The sequence below is a fragment of the Culex pipiens genome, chromosome 2 (assembly GCF_016801865.2).
Source record: "Culex pipiens pallens isolate TS chromosome 2, TS_CPP_V2, whole genome shotgun sequence".
NCBI lineage: Eukaryota > Metazoa > Arthropoda > Insecta > Diptera > Culicidae > Culex > Culex pipiens.
The window spans coordinates 13,509,325-13,528,479 of record NC_068938.1 but is presented as its reverse complement, the minus strand read 5'-3'; the positions used below and the strand labels follow the sequence as shown (position 1 = coordinate 13,528,479).

Below are 19,155 nucleotides of genomic sequence, written 5' to 3'. Positions count from 1 at the left end.
AAAAAATAATTTCAGAGATTAATTCTAAAGAAAAATTAAAAAAGCAATAAAAAACTCCTCTCCCCCTAATCACAGTCACCAGCACCGGCCATAAATAAGAGGATGATGAAAAAATTGCCACATTCGGCACGCTTCGTTTGACTTCTCCGTCGTCGTTTTAGTCCCCGTCTTCTTCTTGTTGGTCGCGAGTTCGCATGCCACGCTGCAAACCGCGCGGAAAACTAGAAGTAGGTGGATGTGTGTGTGTGTGTCCGTTTGTGTGATTCGCGAGAAAACGACTAGAAAATTAATTTTCAACGTAGCTGGTTTGATATAAAAATAAGAAATAACAACCGGTGGTGGCGGAACAGCTGACGTGAGAATGTTGGTTTTAATTGATTTGTAAAGTTTTTCTATGTTATTTTATTGATTTTAACTTTTTATTTTTAATAAGTAAAATTACAGACAGTGTAATGAAGTCCCGAATCTTTAATGGCAAATTGCAACTTCAATTGCCAGATGCTTATAATTTAATTAATTTGAAGGTTCGTCAATTTTAAATTAAATTAAATAAAGCCATCGGCACACTCCTCTCAACCCCTCTTTGTCATACGGAAGCACCTCGCCTCTCTTCCCTCACTCCGCAGAAACCCCAGAAGGTTCAATAAATTTTAATCAGATTTCATTTCCCCGGGAGTCGGAAAACTTATCGAATGAAATTTCACCGGGCTTCATTTAATTGAGCACATTATTTTAATTAACACCAGCCTGGCCACGCCGAAAAAACGCCAACAGTCATCCTCCCCCCTTCAGGAGAAGGAGGTGGTGAAGGGGTGCCAAAAAGGGGGCGAGAACCCTTTTCCCCCACTTCCTCGCATGTTCTCATTGTTTTACAACTTTTAATCCATCAAAGCACCTTTTCGCCACCCCCTCCCCTCAAAATCCATCAGCTTTTCCACCACCCTCAAGAAGGCATCAATAACGTTCACCCGAACCAATCTGGCTAATTATTTTCCATGCTTTCAGGAATTTTCCTCCTTCGCCATTAGTGCACACACACACCAAACGTGGCTCTCGTTTTTACCACCACCCCTCTTCATAATCTGACTCGGGTAACTTTTTTTCACGTCTTTTCCATCGCTGAACTGACGAACGGTCGATCTCACCTTCGAAAACACCCAATTTGTGAAAAATCATTTTCTCGGATGGTTTTTCCTAGTTTTCGGGAGCATGCCCGAGCTGGTGGATATTGTGAATGAATAATGAACATAATTCCAACCAACAATCAGATTGATAGAAAATCGAATAAAAATCATATTCATTAACATATATTAATAATTAAAATTCCGAAGTAAAAAAAAAATATTTAAAGGAACATATTGCATTATTGCGTCCCAACTTCAATTAAATTTTCATACTATTTTATTTTAATACAAACACATAACAAATTGTTACTCCAAAATAGAATAGAACTCATTAGTAAAAAAATAGAGTATTTATTTATTTCTACAATTTTATGTATTGAAAATTGTTTTATCGAAAAATTATATATTATTTCAGATCATTCTGTAAAATGTGATGAAAGTTTACGTTTTCGGTAAAATAGTACAGAAATATCATAGAGTCCAATTTTGATATACAATGTTTTTTTATACAATTAGACATATTCTTATAATCTGATTTTAAATGTTTTTAACCAAGAACACATACAACATAAAACGACATAACTTTTGTTCAAAGTATCTTTCAAAACTTGTCGAGGTCGAGGAGGTTATGAACAAAAAAATATTACAGGCTTAATTTAAAAAAAATAACAAAAAATATCACAAAACGCTTTACGCATGACAACAGAAACAAATCTGCCAATTTTTTTCATAAAAACAATTTTGAAATGCCAACTTGTTTCAGAATTGAAAAATAAGCGTTATAAAATAGCTTCTGCATAGTTTTCAATTAATTCTAGTCTTTGAGAATATTTCTATTTTCATCTATAATTTATTTTTCATTTAAAAGAGAAAAATTAAAAGTTTGATTTCCCTTTAATAAACCTGATTATTACAAATTCTGAAAAAAAAATCAATCTCATTAAGTTTTTCGGCCAATTTTTTCCTAGATTTTTGTGTTTTGTTCAATAGCATTTGAAGAACCTTCTGTTTCCAAGTGGTTAATGAAAAAAATAGTTGCAAGGAACACAAAATCTCTATGAACCAGCCATTCACACAAGTTGTAAAAATATTATTTCGGTAAAAATAATGAATTGAAAATTGACGAAAATAAGAATGAAAAAAACGATTGAAATTTGAATGTTTAAAATGGGCAAACAAATAATGTTTTTAAATTTAAAATATAAAATTAATCGATAAAATTGTATTAAAACGAGAAGGGAATAATGTGTAATTTGAACAAATTTGCAAACAAAATATCACTTGCTATCTGACAAGGCAAACTTATTTTTTCCTCAATTGAAAATTTATGTGTAACAACATATTCTGAAGTTATAAACTAAGAAGAGTTTGCAAAAATAATTAATTTTTGAAAAAAAAAGTTTTCAAAATAAAGTATTAATCTCAATAATTTGGACCATTTTCTCTAAAGTTAAAAAAATCTGTTGAATAGTAAGGTAATTGAACCTATTGTTGATCACTAACAGTTTTTAAATGCTGTTGTTGAATCTATTGGTTGATGACTCCATGGTAGATATATCTCGATTACTTTTTCAAATGGTCCTATCTTTATATGACAGCCATGCCGCATTGGTTGTTTTGAAAAAGTATTCTAAATTTAACAAAAAAATAGAAATCATTATCAAAAATTAATAAATGTCAATTTTAAAGTACATTTTAACAACACTTGAGCTTTTTTTTTGTGTTAGACGATTTAAAATTTTCAAAAATCATCGAATAGTACCTTCTACCACAAAATACCGTTAAAACTAACAATAATTTTAATTATTTGCCATATAGTTTCAAACCATATTCAATTTTGAGTACTTTTTTGCCACATTGATTATGTAGTTTCAATATTTCATAACAAAAACTTCGGTTGTGAAAAAAAATCTTAAATTTTCAAGACATGCTTGAAAATTTGGACTTATTGGTGAAATAAACTTATTGGTGGACTAAGCTGAAATAAATTTATTGGTTTTAAACTCTAAAGCTTTCACAACTATCAGATGTATAAAAAAATCTTCAAGTCAAGTTTAAAAAACCCGATTTAATCCCACCTAGGGTGAGATAGAGCCTTTCTTACTAAAGAATATAACAATGGTAGAACTTTTTCAATTCATAACATCGACTTTGTTTATTTATAACGTCAGCACAAAAGAAAGTCTTATGACGAAAGCAAAGTATTATATTCAAAAGAAATAAAAAACGCAATTTTCACCAAAAGAATATATTCAATCGTACAATATGTTTGTACGTTTGTAATCAAACAAGCGTTTATGACAAACGCGATCATAGCAAGCTTCCCATGCACCAGTGGCAACGCACACCGTAGTTTTGGTTTTTTAGCTTCGATGAACCGCGTGTGCCGCACGGTGCAGGGAAGCTAGCCATTCAGCTTCTAAGAAAGTGACAGAGTCAGAGATAGCTATTTTCAACAACCGCACCACTACACACTCAATCGCGAGAACCTTAGGTAGAAAGCCATTGGCGTCGCTAGCATTGAAAACTTTGAAAACGATATAAACGATGAAAGCTTGGAAAGCTCCTATTGGAATCCAATGAACCCTGTTAAATAAAATTACGATAATGAAGTCTACATTTAGGCGATTTTAGGAGCGCACGGGAAACAAATTGATTGTAGCCGGATGAATGTCCTATGTCAAAAAAGTTTTTGCATAAACATAGGAAAGTTATGCAAAAAAGGACAGAGCAAAAGAAACCGAAAAGCTACGATATCATACATGTTGTAGGAAACATCGGTAGACAAGCTACTACAAAACGAGTATAAGTCGAGCCACAAAATAGATGCGCCAGCATTCTCGCGCCAGTATTCGAAGCTCAACTTGACAACTTGTCGGCTTGGCGACGAAGCGTCGAAAATCGATGCAGTGTGATTTTTTGACGATTTTTCCGATTAAAATTCATGCTGAATCGACATATTTACGAAGCTGGAAATGACGTCCAGCCTTAAAGTAAAACCTATACCTTTCTTTAGTAAGAAAGGCAAAAAGTAAATAGTTCTAAAACTTGATCGGGATTGCCGATCGATGTCGAATTTGTTTCAGATGCTCACTTATGGTCTGTGCTATGAATGTAGAAAGAAATTTCGGATAAAATTGGAAATGAAAAGTGTTGGCGAAGGTCACCAGGTGGGCTTTTACCTTTTTTGAGGGATTTTTTTTCTTTTGGTAGGTTAATCAAACGGCTCTAACTCCAGAACCAGATTATGGATCTGGATGAAAATTTGGGAGGTTGTAGAGCTCGAAAAATGCAATTTTTGAGATAAATAAAAGATATGAAAATGAAAAAAATTGTCCATATTTTCATTTAAAAACTGTGTATTTGTTGAAAAGCCTGGCCGCATCCGAAAACAGATGGATATTTCGAAATTTGCGCGGCAACTCGCCCAGGTTCAGCACACTAGCTATCATCTGCATTCAGAAGAATCGAAATCGGATATATGGGAGCTGAGAACGGCGCGACACAAAATTTTGCAAAATTTTACCACACACGAACATCACTCGACCTCCACGGAATTTATTTTCTCAAAATTCGAGGGTTCGAGATAGACGAGTTCTGTCAAGGTGAATCGATAGAGCGTCGAAAATCGATGCAGTGTGATTTTATGACGATTTTTCCGATTAAAATTCATGCTGAATCGACATATTTACGAAGCTGGAAATACCTTTCTTTAGTAAGAAAGGCAAAAAAAATTCAGTGGTTTAGAAATTGTGGCGTAAAATATTGAAATTTTCAGAAAAAGTTGATTTTTTTTTAATATTGGTTTATTTTGAAGTATTTCATTTTCTGGTAATGGTTTTCGAGCATCGATTTTTTTGAATTGTTTAGTTTTATACTCTAAATATTATAATAAAGGTTGTAATTCATATTTAAAAAAATATATTTTATTTATTTTGAAATTTTTTAAAAATATCGTTATTTGCTAAAAGTATTGATAAAATAACGTTGATCCATGTTTTATGTTTAAAGCGAGTTTTATTTGAGTAAATTTATTTCAAAATAATTTTGTTTTATAAATTTCCAACAGTTATCACCGATGAATAATAGTGAACCGATAACAATTACAATAATATAATGATTTTTATGTGTCCTAACGATATTATTATCTATAACGTTATCGATCCACGATAATCAGATCATTAACAACCTTGTATCAAACTTAAATTTTAATTTATGTTTAGAATACCATCCTCGTTCATAGATATTTTCTGATAATTTTGAAGCAATTCTAAATATTGAGAAATGCATAGTTTATTTTTTTTAAATAGCATAGGAGAAGCAAATACAAAATTAAAGACACTAAATTTCAAGTTTCTTATATTGCATGCATGTTTTCTTTTAATTTTATATTGAATATCTTTAAATTTTTGTTATTTTAAATCCTTAAAATCATTTGATGTAGTTAATTTGGCAACAGGATGTCACTAAAGTTTCATAGTATTTTTAATCATGACTTTTTGTTTTCCTTTTTTAATCACTGGGTTTAATTGATAATATGTTTTTTTTGTGAAAGAATCTAAATTTTTCAAATAATTTCCCAAAAACTATACCCTCTTGCTCGGGTCCCTCCACACACCGCCTTTTCGACAGCTTTTCACCTCGCCAAATGGGAGAACCATTGCCAAGTCAAGCCAAGCCAAGTAATCCATCAGCATGCCACACTATATGAGTGTGTGTATTCGTGTGCTAATGTGTCTATGTGTGTGTGCGGCATCACGGACGAACTCTACCGGATGGATGAAAAACAATGAATTGAATTCGAGCACTAATTGGCTTCATTCATTGGACTCTTTTTTTTTGCGCGCTCTCTCTCTCTCTCTCTCTCTCACAAATGTGGTAGTTTTTCTTTGGCAGTGCGCCCAGCTAGTCATCCCACCCACCAATGGACAGGTTGTAGAATGGAGGGGAGGTCAAGGGAGGGTGTTGATGATGGTAGATCTGCTAATAGGCAGGTTGTTTTCCTTTTGGCTGAGAAAGGATAACTGACGGTGGTGGATGATGGCCGTGGTTGAAAATTTTAGTGGTCAAATTAACAGTGTTGCCAGGTTTTTTGTATTTAAAAGTGATAAAACTAAAATTTTTATTTTCAATGAAAATTTGACGTAAAAATAACAATTTAATATTGAAGAAATAAAATCAATATTTCTGGAAACACTGCCCCCTTTACAGGTTCTCGCCCCAATCAGGCCCGAGATCGATCCCTTTCTCACTTTTCGCTTTTAATTAATTAATTGATCGAATCGATCCGACTTTGGCGTCGTCGACTTGGTTCGATGATGCTGATTAGTGCTGATTGGAAGGAAATGTGGGTGGGTGGTCCTGCCTGACGAACAACAACGAAGACGTCGATGGCGATGATCCCGTTTGGATTCAAATGGACCTGAAGCAGCAGTTAAAGCTTCGTTCTTGGAAACGAGGGAGCTTTTTTTGGGATGAAACACGGCGGGTGATAATGAGTCTGTGTGCAATTTGGTGCTGGTTGATGGATTTCGGAACGAGAATTCTGGAGATTTTTGGCATCATCATCTTCCTGTCTGACCGTTGAAGAAAGGGGAAACTTTTGCGATGAACGATGAAAGTTTCGAGGAAAATCAATTTCAATCAGAGTTACACAGACTTTATCGCTTTAGTTAATTGATTAAAATATGGAAAGAGATATAAGTTGTAAAAAAGCATTAAAAAAATACGAAAAATCATCATAAATAAGGAAAAAGTAATCAACAATCTCTCATCGCTAGTCAATGACCTAGCTTCAATTCCTTTTTTTCTTGCAAAATTTCTTCAGTGACCCAAATTGCTTCAGGCTTTCTTAATTTTTCCTAGTGGCCGCGACAAGGCTGAACCTAATTAACCTTAATCGAGTCATTATTTTTGTCCTCGTTTTTTTTTTCGCGACCCGACGACGCTTCTGGCCCTATTGGAATAATCAAATTGACTAACTTTTTTTGTTCTTTTTTGTCTTCCTTTTGAGATCTCCTTCACTAACATACACTTTTCTTCTTCTTTTCTAATTTACAGATTATGCGATATTATCGAAATAATTAAGGATGAAATTACCTTAAAAGGATAATTCCAAAAAGGTAAGTCTCATTATTCCTGGCCACTTTTTTTGGCCAACCATTTCCGTGAAAGTAGCTTAACCTTTATCACTTTTTTTTTCTTCCGAACTCTTCAATTTTTCCTCCTCTCGAACCACATCCTGCCATTGTTCCGGAATCCTTCCATACAATTTTTTTTGTCGTTGTCCTGTCGTTAGACACTTGGGCAACCATTCTAGCTTCAAAAGCTCCGGTTGATACCCCGATTAAGCACTTGGCACTTTTATCCTCCGGAAAATCCCTCCCCCACCCCGCACCCACCTCACAATGCCGTTTTTTTAATTTGAATAAATTAATTAGGATTATACCTATTTTGGGGTTTAATTACTGCAAAATTTATCTAATTTTCCCTCGTCCGTTTGCCTTATCACGGACAGCTCCCTTCCACACCGCCCTCGGATACCGCGTCCAAAACAGACGCGAAACGAGACGAGGGGATGATGCTTCTTCCTTCAGCGTTTTTTTTTTCTCTGTGTATTATCAGTTAGCCCAGGCTAGACTACTGACTGGCGTGGCGTGGGATATGGTGGGTGGGAGCAGCAATGAAAGGGGGGGAAGGTCGTTTGGCTTTGTGTCTGCGACTGTGAGTGTTTGTGCTATGAGGCGGGGAGGTGGTCACGTGGCGGAGGTAACCGGTTTAGTGGGTGGGTGGGGGTGAGTGCAAGGATGATGGCAGGGTGGAGATCTAATTCAAAATTATGAAAATCTCCAGAAAAATTTTGTTTCTCATTTCTTGCTTGATTTATAGTCGAGCTGATAGCAATAAATTGTTTTGAAAGCTCTACTTTAACCTTCAAATACCCAACCTTACCTCAGAACAGGCTTGTTTCTATAATTCACATTACTCAGTCAATCGGGACGATTCTTGTTTCCAGTGATTTGTAAGAATGTCTAGATGATCCTAAAATTTTGCAGTACTTGATTTGAACAAATCTGTAATTTCTGCGACCGAAAACATCGTTCCACCTTTTTTTAAAAAGATTGCCTCCGCGGAATTTTTGGCGAATTTTTTTTACACGCGAAAAAAAAGTTGAAACGATGTTTTTGATCACAAAAATTACAGATTTGATCAAATTAAGTTCTGCAAAGTTCTAGAATCATCTAGACATCCTAACAAATCACTGGAAAGAAGAATTATCTTGATTGGTTGAGTTGTGCTCGAGAACCATAAAGTTGAAGTTACCGTTCCAACTTTTTTGGAGCCTTGGGCGTTGGAATGTTAAATATTAAAATGGAGAAAACCTTTTTTTAAACATTATTTTTTAGATAGTTTTGAATTAACGTAAAATGTTCATGTTACCTAAAAAATAACGATTTAACAGAAAGCACAACAGTTTAGTTAAATTTACATTGGTTATAATAAAAACCAGATAAAAGATTTAAGTGTTTTTTCTCCTCTAGCTTCAAAACGTTCACGAAACATCAGTGGGATAAATGATTTAGCAAGCAATAGAAATTTCATTAGAAATATTTGTTCAATTGATGGAAATCTATTTGGATATCACTGTTTAAAATTATTATTTTACATTTTGTTTTTAATGAAACTCAATCAAGGGACAAAACATTAAAATAAATGCAATTTCATTATCATTAAATTCATTGAAATTTTTATTTATATGAGAAAAACACAACTTTAATTACGTTTAAAGCATTTTGTTTTACTTTTTTCTTCAAATTTTGAAAAGTGAGCTTGAAGTTTGAATTTTTTTTGCTCCTCCTCAACTTTGACTTAAACCAGGGCCAAAAACTTTTGAAAAATTGAAATAGTCTTATCACCAAATGATGTGTATTTTATACAGACAAATCTCTATTTTCCAAACAGTTTTATTATATAAATTAGGAAAAAATGTTTTTTTTAAAGGTGCTTTTTGGGTGTTTTTGACCATGAAAAAAAACTCCAAACATAAACCAAACAAAAAGCTGGTTTTTATGAATTTGGCTTATTTATGAAATCAAGGTAAGGAATGTATATTTTCAAATAAATACAATTTTGCTGTTGAAAAATCTAATTTATTGTTTGCTGAACCTTTCTTTCAAAGCTTAGGATTGAGTATGAATTACAAGTGAAAACCTCGAAAAATTGGTCAAAAATTGCTTAAATTATCTTTTTTTAAACTTATTTAAATCAAGCGTGCAATTTTACTTAACACTTTGACCTTGACACCGTCTATCTTATCACGTTTTTGAGCTACACAGTACAAAATTGTGTAAATTGGGAAGGTGTAAAATTCAACGGTTTTAAATTACCACTTTTACGATGAAAAGCTACCACAATTTAGACTGAAAAGTGGCATTGCATTGGAATATTGCTAAATTTACACATTTTAAAGGGAAAATAACTTTTTTTTCTGACATAAAAGATGTACTCATTCCCAGATAAAATATTATCATGATTCTTTTTTTACTTTGCAGAATCTTTAAAAAAAATGGCATAGTGTAAATCCCGAACAATTTGAGGGGTTTTACTACCCCACCATTACAAGCTATAGAAAAATGGACTCCGAATTCGTGATCAGAAACCAACAATTTTAGAGCAAAGTTACCCAAAATTGAAAAAAAAAACTATATGTTTTTTCGGTCGTTTTCGATCAACTCAAGCAAAAGTCAATAAAAAATACCTGAGTTTTTAATTTATATCTTTTAATTATACAGTCCAGACTCGATTATCCGATGCCTTGATTATCCGAAGGTTAAAAAAAAAGTTCGATTATCCGAAGGTTTGTATTAGACTTCGTACTATCGAATCACAAACAAATTTTTTTTTTGGTTTTCTATAATTTTCTTACTTTTAACATCAAATTCGACTTCTGCGACCTCATTTTAGTAAAATTTGAATAACTGATTGCATTAAAAATTTCAAAATGATTTTTTTAATACATCATGGTCGCCATTTTAACCGCCTTCTTGGATTTAAAAATTCTTAATTACTTAAGAGTAGTTTGGTGGTCATACTTGGGCTCAGCAATCAATTATTATGAATTCGAAAAATTGCGACGTGGTCAGCTATAACAGTCCAAACAACCCAGCAGCAGGAGTAGAAGCTAAGAGAGAGTTTTCAGGTAGCTTGTGTGATTGTAGTACAATTTCTCTGATGGCCGATAGGTATAAGTAAGCCGAAACGTAAAAAAAACGTTTAAAATAGTAGTTAATTTTTGCCCAAAAACATCAATCTATACCAAAAACGAAAAAAAAAAATACTTGGCGGTTAATAAGAGAAAAATAATATTCGAGATAATAATAGGAAAATTTTGAAAAACTCACAACATGCTGAAAATCCGTGTCAAATAGATAATGTGTCATAAAAGTGTTATGTTATAAATAATAATATCATGTTTAATTCAACATATTCAACAAGAATTCATTTTTAACACACAAATTTTTCGACAAACACAGTTATGAAGGCAATTTGATCAAAGTGATGACGGAAAGATCATATCTTAGGATTCGTAATTAAAAGACTACTGAGTTATTTCTCAATTTTACTTGAAGATCTGAAAATCTTATCCATTATGAGCACATTACTAATATTATTGCTTTTTTAAAACCAAATCTCGGTAAAGCTGCTGAAAAGTATTCATAATAATTGAAATTTAATAGCATAATTTTATCTTCCATCTCTTTTTTTTTTTTAATGTGTAATGTGTGGAAGGCACCTACTAAATAGGCAGATTTATTTTATTATTATTATTATTTCCTAAATTTAAATGAGTTTCTTCCACCCTGTCCAAAGAAAACCTTAACCCTTAGGAAAAGGTTACACCACCAAGGAAGAAGCAGCACGCGGCTGCTCGCAAAAAGTTTACCCTCCTTCTCCCCTCTATATCTCTCTGCTTCCAAAGCTCATCATACTGCTGTTGTTATCCCTTCCCTCAGCTGCACCAAGCCCGAGTGTAGGGAGAGAGCGAGTCAGAGAACGAGGTTGAGCTGATTACAATTTTAATTGGATTGCACCTTTTGCTTGCCCGCTACCATCTCTTCCACCCCCGCACACTAACGCCACGTGGATAAGAAGACACTGAAGAAGGGGGGGAGAGATAGCCCAGTCTCTGTGGCCAGCGTAAAGGCATTTAATTTTTCTAGAACCTTCGCGCAAGGGGTCAAGCAACACAACGGCCTTTAGGCAGGCAGGGGGAGATTTTGAAGGATGTGAGTTTTCCGTGTTTGTGGGTGGAAATGGAGTGGAAAAACAAAGATAACCACGGGTGATTAAGCTGATGCTTGGAAGACACGTGAGGGTTGTTTGTGAGAATTTTTGGAAGATTTTGTAGAAAAAATGAAGAAATTTCAATTAAAGTAGGAATCAACTTGTCATAATCGATCAAAATCACTCTGAGCTTCCTTCAAACCTCATTGCGTGAGTCAAATTAATTAAACCGTTTGTTGAAACAATAATCATTCATAAAACGCAAATGACCGCACCGTCGCCATCATCATCATCGCTGTCGTATCGCATTGTGGAATGATTTATTTGACGTCGCCAATTTCGTTCCTGTCCTGTATATTCCTGGCCGTTGTCGATGTCGGAGTCCGCGGTTTACGACCCTCCCGTTGGTTTGTTGGTAGTCCCCTGGGATCGTAATTGTGCCGCCCCTATGGCGATGGAACTTCAAACAACTGTTAAGACATTAGGACAGGGATGCCAATTGTGACTGCTTGGAGAATACTTATTAACATATTTTGCTTTTTGAAGAATTTCAGTAGGTTTTTTTTATTCAGAAAATTTGTTATTTTGAAATAACATTCGATAAACAATAAAACAAAACAAAATTGATGCACTTATCGAAAGTTAAAAATAAATGTCAAAGAAAATTTTTATTTAATATTTTTACACGTTAAACTTCAGCAGCTCGTTTTTCTCCTGTGTTCAGGAGGTTATTTTAGCTTTTGATTTTGAGTAGTTCCATACCAGTTTAGCGATTGCACATTCGGCGAAACCGGACCCAAAATCGTATTTATTTAAACGCTACTGGTTCCCTATATGAAAGAGTGTCATTTATTAAAAAAGGGCATTTGGTTTAAATTGTTAAATATGTATGAATATGTCAAACTATCAAGTGCAAATAGTAATTCTTATGTAAAATTTTCTGATCCTTCCGATAAAAATAATTTCAGAATTTTAAAAACTGACCCAACATTGCTGAATTGGGGTTAAATGGGCCCTAGATGGTGTTTTTTGGTGCATATGGTTATTTTTACAAGATTCCTGGGACATTTTTACAAAAAAATCTTTTTGGAAGGCCGTTTGAAGCCTCTTTTCAAAATACAAAGAAATTAAAGCTGGGCTACATTTTTAAAAATACTTTAAAAATATTTTAATAATGTTGGCTGTGTTGATCCCATAACAGTATGAATTTTCTGAAAAATGTAATTAAAATATTATTTTTTCACGCACTTTTAGTTTAAATTTTGTTTAAAATTAAAGCCCGTCTAGAGGTCAGAAAGGTATTAAAAAGTTAATTCAGCGCATCCTCTACGAATATGAATGTCAGCCAACAAAAAAATTAATGAATTTTGTTTTTCAAAATATCAAGAATAAAGACACATTTTTTTATATTTTGGACATGACTTCCCCAGAATTTATTTTTTACTAAATAATGTCAAGTTCAAACTTATGGTTTGTACAATAATAAATTTTGTTTTCTCAAATATCAAGATGAAAAATGCCACATTTTTTAAATGGCTCATGTTTTAAAATTGATCAAAGAAAAACATTTATTAAAATCACTATTTGTCACCAAAAATGGATTTCCAAAAAGCAATGATAGTATGCACCTTTTCCAAGACAAAACAAAAAAAAAATATCAATTTTCATAAAACGAAAATCGGAAGTTAGAAAGAATTCCCTACGTTTTAAAAAGACAGACAATCACACCGTCTTTGCAGACTGAATACTTATATTAACGGGACAAACATTGAACGAAAAGCTCCAGGAGGATAAGACGGGAATCGAACCCGCGCCCCATAGCAACTAAGGGATCGGCAGCCGAAGCCGCTAACCACCGCGCCACGAGGCCCTCCGTTTTGCTTTGTTTTTACGGACCTTTATGGTTGTTGGAATTGCAAAGAAAAAAAAGAGGAATAATTTTCAAATTTCAAGTTTCATTAAAACAAATTCAGGCAAAAAGTGTAACAAAATGCTTTGTACGTCATTACAGTTTTACTATCTAGAAGGTTTTTTTTTTTAATTTTTCCTTCTCTTGCCAAACTCATTGTTAGAATATCCAATTACATCAAAATGAATTATAGTTCAAATCATAGTTGAAAGGAACTCCAAAACTCTATTAGGTTATAAGAAATACGGAATTGTTAATTGATTATTTACTAATAAAATAAATTGAAAAACGTCATTACAGTTGTAAGTACTTCTATCAAAAATTTGCAAATTATCAATTAATTTAGGGAATTAGTTTTAATGAAAATTTCAATTTTGGTCAATCATAAATAATGAAAAGGGGAGAGAGGACCAGACATAAAATTAGTAATGTCCTTACCTGGTAAAATTTTTGTGACAAATTGTGGAATTTTCTGTAAAGATATCGTTTTTTTTAACTTGAGGAACATAAAAAATTAATAAATTGGAAAATATTTAATAATTTTTTTTGATCAAATACAAAATTATCTTTTTTGCACACTATTTTTTCAATTTTTTGTTTGCTAAATCTTTTTTCAGAATATTTTGATTAAGTACGGTTAAAATGGCTGAGGTTTTATCAATGGTCGATAAATTGATGATAAATTGGGTGGTGGGGGGGGGGGGTGGTTTATTGAGTTATTAGTCTATTTTTAACTTTACATGGTAGTCATATTAATCATGATCAAATTAGAAAAGTTTTGTTTTTTATACAATACAAAAAACTTTCTGGAATACCATTTTTTGGCCTGTCTTACAACCACCAAAAGGTTAAATATCAAGCCATTGTATCAACATTTGAATGAAAAACAGTTCTGAACGCATTCGAACAATCCCAAACATGCAAAAAAGGATTTTAAACGCATTAAAATTTTTGAGTTTTAAAAAAAAAAATGTTTTTGCTGCCTGATTTTTCGGGACGATTTTGAAGGGGGGGGGGATGATTTTTTTATTGTCTTTATTTTTTTTAATTTTGAAAATTTAAAATCCATAAAATATGAACATATTTTTGTCTATACATTTTGAAATAAACATGACGAATTCCGAAAATCCTTTTTAGCTATTTCAGATATCTTTGGAAATTTTCAAATGCTAGAATTAAGCTTAAGTTACACAAAACAATATTTGGAATCAAATTCAATGTTATAACATGATTTTCATTTCCAGCTTTGATTCAAAGTCTCAATTGTCAACCCTGCAATTCGCCCATTGCGTTCTGGGGGTCACGTTTAGACTCACCTGGCCGCACACACGGTACTTGCCCATTAATGGTGCCCCTGGTCCCTTTCACAAAAGACTCCAAGGGCCCAGTCTATGGTGAAGAATGCCCTCCAAAGACCGTCACCGCCGGTTCAGTCGGTCGGTGCTGGACTCCATGCCTAATTAATGAGCCGTAATTTGTAGTTTGCGTTTTCCACCCCGACCGACCTATGATTTATTAATGAAGATGAAAATCTACTTGGCTAGCCCCAGACCACGTCACCTCGTCACCATCATCGGAGGACTAGGAGCTCGGTACAGGTGACCACCGCTACACTCGGGACGGGAGGAGGTTTGTTTGACCGGTCGTCGCGGAGGTACTTTATCAAAAACGTTGATGAATGTACACGATGGAGAAGAATGCTTGCCTCGAATCAATCTTCCAACCAAATTAGCCGTACAAAATGTCAAAATTGAAATTTTACCCCCTCCCATACTCGACTTCAATAAAACAGCTCAAAAAGGGATAAACTTCGATAAAACAGCGATAAATCAAATCAATTCAATTAAAATCAGCTCGTTCCCCTCGGCTCAACCAACCAAACCACCTCCCTCCGTGCACAGTAGGGGAGGAAAACCCCGAAATCGATCATCCCGCGGGTGAGATTTGAACCACTTTCCAGTTTTCCCCGATTGAATTCTCACAAGGAAATATGAAATTCGGCGGGGAAAAAGGATTCGTTCGTCCCTTTTTCCTGAGCTGTTTTAGCTTTCGCAGTAAAACAAGGAAGGGGGAAATGCTTCGTTATGGCAGTGGGCCATCTTTACCACACCATCTCGTAATTGTCGTCATCATTCACCGGAGGAGAAACATGAGAATTATTCTAGGGGAGGGAATGAGTTAAGGTGATTTATTGAATTTATATAAAATTAGAGGGGGTCCAGTATAGGACAACGAAAATTCAAACTTTTCCAAAAGTGGACCCCTGTTAATTTAACCTTAAAAAATGAAGAAAACTGTGTATTTAACGGTACACATCAACCATCACTTTTGCACCCAGATTTCTGTTACAGACATTTTAGTATCTTCAAAAATACGGGAACTATCGATATGATTTTTTATTCATCCCCTAAATTACAGTCTTCAAAGTTATTTACAATAAAGTTTGACCATTTTGACAATCAGATTCTTTCAGGATTGGGTCCGTAAGTTTGACAAATTTGGAATAAGAAGACAACAACTTCTTCGGTTGCTGTGCACCCTTAAGCAAAAGTTTCTCTTAAGCAAACAATAAATGCTTGTTGTAATCAACCTAAACGCATACTTTTTCAATTATGAGTATAAATATAGCTGTAAGAATTTATAATTAATCAAAACTATAGTTAATTATACTTAACTGAAGCATCATAATTGCAGTTCGAAATGATATTTTATAATAATAAATCAACAAAAAAACATTTTCTTTAAATAAACATGCGTGGTTTTATCAGCAACTGTAATCCATCTTTTATTCATTATATCTATCTACACCATATATCAAAACATCAAATATCAGTTAAATTTGGTATAAAAATAACAATTTGCCTATCGTGGACCCAGGTCCACAATCGGATTATGGACCCAGGTCCACTATAGGAAAAGGGGGTCCATAACAGGCAAAAAAACTTTTTTTTTCAAATGGCTATTTTTCTGCTCAAAAACAAATAAGGCCGTTGCAAATATTTTTTGAAGTTTATGTCCCTCGGCTCTGAACAAGGTCGAGGGGGGGGGGGGGGGGGCAAAAAAATAAAAAAATATAAAAATTGAAAATACAAGCCTAGGTTTCAACATTTGGATGAAAAAAGTGTTTTAAAATGCATTTTACAGGCGTACAGTTGCTTTCCAATCATTAGTTTTGAAAATATCGTGGTATTGACGTAATTTTTTTTTTCGCAACAAAAAAAACTTTTCGTGGGACTGTACATTGGTATTTCATGAAAATTTAAAATGTTTTCAAAGGAGTTCAAACATGCTAAATATGATTATAATCGCGGGAAAATGCATTTTAACTGGTTTTCAGTTGATTAAACTTTAATGTTCATTAAAATTTTGAAGTTTTTCGAAAAAATATTTTTTTTGCCCCCTGAATATTCAGGCCAACCTTGAAGGGGGGGGGGGCGACATAAACTTTGAAAAATATTTGCAACGGCCTAACTGATGAAACAAGTAGTCAAAATTGTGCAAAAGACTTCAGATTCCATTGCTTTGTATAAACAGTTATGAAAAAGTGCATGAAATATTGAAAATTTGTGAAAAATGTGCTTCGGCTCTACTAGGGGGTCCACTAATGGTAAAAATACCCTACACAAAAAAGTTTGAAATTGATACCATCAATAATTATCAACCAACTGTCAACAATATGAAAATAAGTAAGAATCTCAACATAGAAATCTGGAGTGTCATTTTATGTGTTTGATAAAAAAAAACTCTTACCTGAAAAAATGGCAAAGCATACAAAAATTGATTTATTTTTTATACGGACAATCATGTTACGGACAAAATATGTCTCAAATTCGAAGGACTCATGTGTTTTTTTTTACTTTCTATAAATTTAGAGTTAGAGTTTCTTTAAAAAAACATTTTTTTTTTGTTCAAGAATCTTTTATACAAATGTTCTGATATAAACTCAAAAATAAAAAAAAACTCCAAAGCAAATCAACGTATAATATTTCAACCAGACCACACCACCAAATTGTATATAATTATTCAGAATATTAACACGACCGTCTAATGGTATGATAATCGCTTTTTGATTATTATATTACGTGCTAAGAAATAAAACAGCTTGAACCATCAACCATTTTTTTTCCTTTTTTCTTCCCTCTGAAGGCACTCTCCTCTTCATGAGTATTTTTTCCTTGCTCCTCACAATGTTCATCCTTGGTTGGCATGTACTTTCGATATGATAAAACTTTATTTATTTAAAAAAATATCAAACTACAATTTTGGAGTTAATGTTTAGTAAATAGTTTTTTTTTAAATAATATTTAAGTTGTAACTAAAAAAGGTAGTTTCTTTAAAAAACGATCAAATTAATTGGCCCAAAATTGGATCCACCTTCAACCGTGGCTGGCCCATAAATCTAACATTTCAGCTGTTAAATTGGGACGTGTCAAACGGAAAATTATGGTTGATTTATGACGCCACTATGGCTGGCGAACCGAAAAACAATTAAGGTGCGTGCGGTTTGGTCTTTAAGGTTGCTTCGTTTGCAATGTAAATGAGAATCATTAACGAAACGAAACGCGGTCCGTGCTATTGAAAGGTGGACTTAAAGCTGTGTGTGTGTGTGAACGGCGAATTATAATAAAATTAAATTTTATTTTCAACTCATCAGTCAACATCCATCAATACGGTGGCAGCAGCTCCATCGATCAAACATCGACTGCAGAAATCTTGGCGAAGTTATTCACCACTTGTGCTTTTGCTGCCGCTGCTGCGTGTGTTAATGAAGGTAAAACTTTCGATTTCCCTACCCCTCAAAAAGAGGCCCAAATTCAACCGCAAGTTTCCCCTAAACTCTCTGCCTCAATCTTTGAACGCCGCGCCGCAGGATCGTTCATCATCATTATTATGCCATTTTGTTCTGGGCGACTCCTTCTGCTTTGGGGAACCTTCCGGCGATGAGGCATTGCTTGAGAGGTAAGGCCACGAGGGTGATGGTCTGGGTCAGGGTACTCTCAGTTGTGAGTTTTTTTTGCAGACATGTTTCGTCTTTATTAACACTCCTCCGTCCAAGGCATCCCGTACTTACACGAACGACCAAGGCGGAAAAAAAGTTGGAACGCTAACTTCAACTCGCTGGTTCTCAGCCAAAACTCAACCAATCTGGATGATTCCTTTTTCCAGAGATTTGTACGGATCTCCAGATGAGCCTAGAACTTTGCAGATCTCGATTTGATCAATCCTCTAATAACTACGACTAAATTAGTCGGAGCAACTTTTTTTCTGCGTGTATTTCCGAAAAGCGACTCAAGCAAGAACATTTTTGCTACGCTGCAAAAACACAATAACTTTGCTAAAATGTTAGCAAAACCCATAAAATTATATATCAAAATTTCCGATATGATCTCAGGATTATGATGAGCTTCTCAAATTTCCATTATTTTCACAAAAAAATTCACAAAACTACGTAAAACTACAGAAAAAATAAAAATGCCTCATTTTATGACTAGAACTTTATGGTAAAATCATTGATTTCATTGATTTTTTTATGAAAATGTTTCAAATGATCTAAATTATATGTTTCAGAATCATTCTGAGTGTGTTTTCTCCTGAATACTACAAAATTTTACCAAAACTACGTAAAATACAGAAAATTTGATACTTTCCTTTAGAACTTTATTTGCTTCATGATAAAATCATTGATTTATTTTATGAAAAATGTTTCAAATGATCTAAATTACAAGTTTCCGAATTATTCTGAGTGTGATTCTTACTGGGTACTACAAAATTTTACCAAAACTACGTAAAATACAGAAAATTTGATACTTTCCTTTAGAACTTTATTTGCTTCATGAT

At 33.8% G+C, this 19,155-nt stretch overlaps 1 protein-coding gene across 1 annotated transcript in view; it reads left to right on the top strand.

Annotated features, from left to right (window-relative positions):
* LOC120413859 (LIM domain transcription factor LMO4) overlaps positions 1–19,155 on the top strand; it is a 361,145-nt gene that overhangs the window by 148,914 nt on the left and 193,076 nt on the right. Inside the window, exon 2 of the mRNA XM_039574817.2 lies at positions 7,185–7,246. The gene's annotated coding sequence lies outside the window, so the exon portion shown is untranslated. The remainder of the gene's footprint in view (positions 1–7,184; positions 7,247–19,155) is intronic.